Below are 1,077 nucleotides of genomic sequence, written 5' to 3' on the forward strand. Positions count from 1 at the left end.
TTTTAATCGGTTAGAGGTGTGAAAAATTATCAGTCATAAAAAGCCACTTGAAAATGTGAATTAGCCTTATGAAGAGCAAGACCAGATTTCTGCAGTGATACAATTCAGCTTTTGAACTGACATCTATGGGACTCTGTGAACTTCCTGCCAGTGCCACTAGGTACTCAAACTGGGATTTTTGGCCTAAGATTAGAATATTGTTTATTAATTTTATTATTTGCCAAGCATGTAGTATGCATTGCCTGAGAAAATAGGGTCAGGAAAGCTTTTTTACAGCTTTAGCTGAGACTGCTGAAGGGACAATGACAGCTGTGGGAAGGTGCTAGAGAGTGAAATGAGGAACCTTTTAACTCCTGAACTTGCAGGAACTGCCCTGCTTTGATGAGCAGAACAATCCATGAAGACTTCTGGCCTGCATATGGTACTGACCTGGAACAAGGTTTTATCGAAGAACCCCAGGCAGGTTCATATGTGTGGCCTGGGGGCTGCAGGCAGCCCAGTTATCCTTCAGTGGGAATGCCCTGCCCAGAGAGGTGGTGGAATCACTGTCCCTGGAGGTGTTTAAGGAAAGACTGGACCTGGCACTCTGTGGCATGATGTAGATTACAAGAAGCTGTTCGGTCATAGGTCGGACGCGATCTGCGAGGTCCTTTCCAACCTCATTACCTATAACTCATCTCCACCGTGGTTTTTGAATTCTTTGTGCAGTAAATACGAGATCCGATGGCTGTATTAGTGCCCGTTCCTGACACAAGTCACGAAGGGCAGGGGACCTGTCCCTCAGGCCTAGGCCGGGCGAAGCTGGAAAGCGGCCCCAGGCCTCGGCGCGGCTTGTCCGGAGCGGAGCCCCGCGTCGAGGGCCGGGAGCAGCCGCCGGAGCGGGCAGGCTCCGCAGCCGCCTACCGCAGCCCGTGTGTAACACAGCCGCCGCAGAGCCGCACTCGGCCCGGCCCGGCCCGGCCGAGCCCCCGCCGCATCCCCGGGCGGAGCGCAGCGGGCCCGCCTCCGCCGGGCCGGCCCCACCTGCGCGGCCTCCGCTTGCAAACCCCACCCCCAGGCCGGCCCATGGCGCTGGGC

Source organism: Pseudopodoces humilis, chromosome 17 (assembly GCF_049639895.1).
Source record: "Pseudopodoces humilis isolate 2021_Gansu_Grassland_sample_001 chromosome 17, ASM4963989v1, whole genome shotgun sequence".
In the NCBI taxonomy this organism is placed as follows: Eukaryota; Metazoa; Chordata; class Aves; order Passeriformes; family Paridae; genus Pseudopodoces; species Pseudopodoces humilis.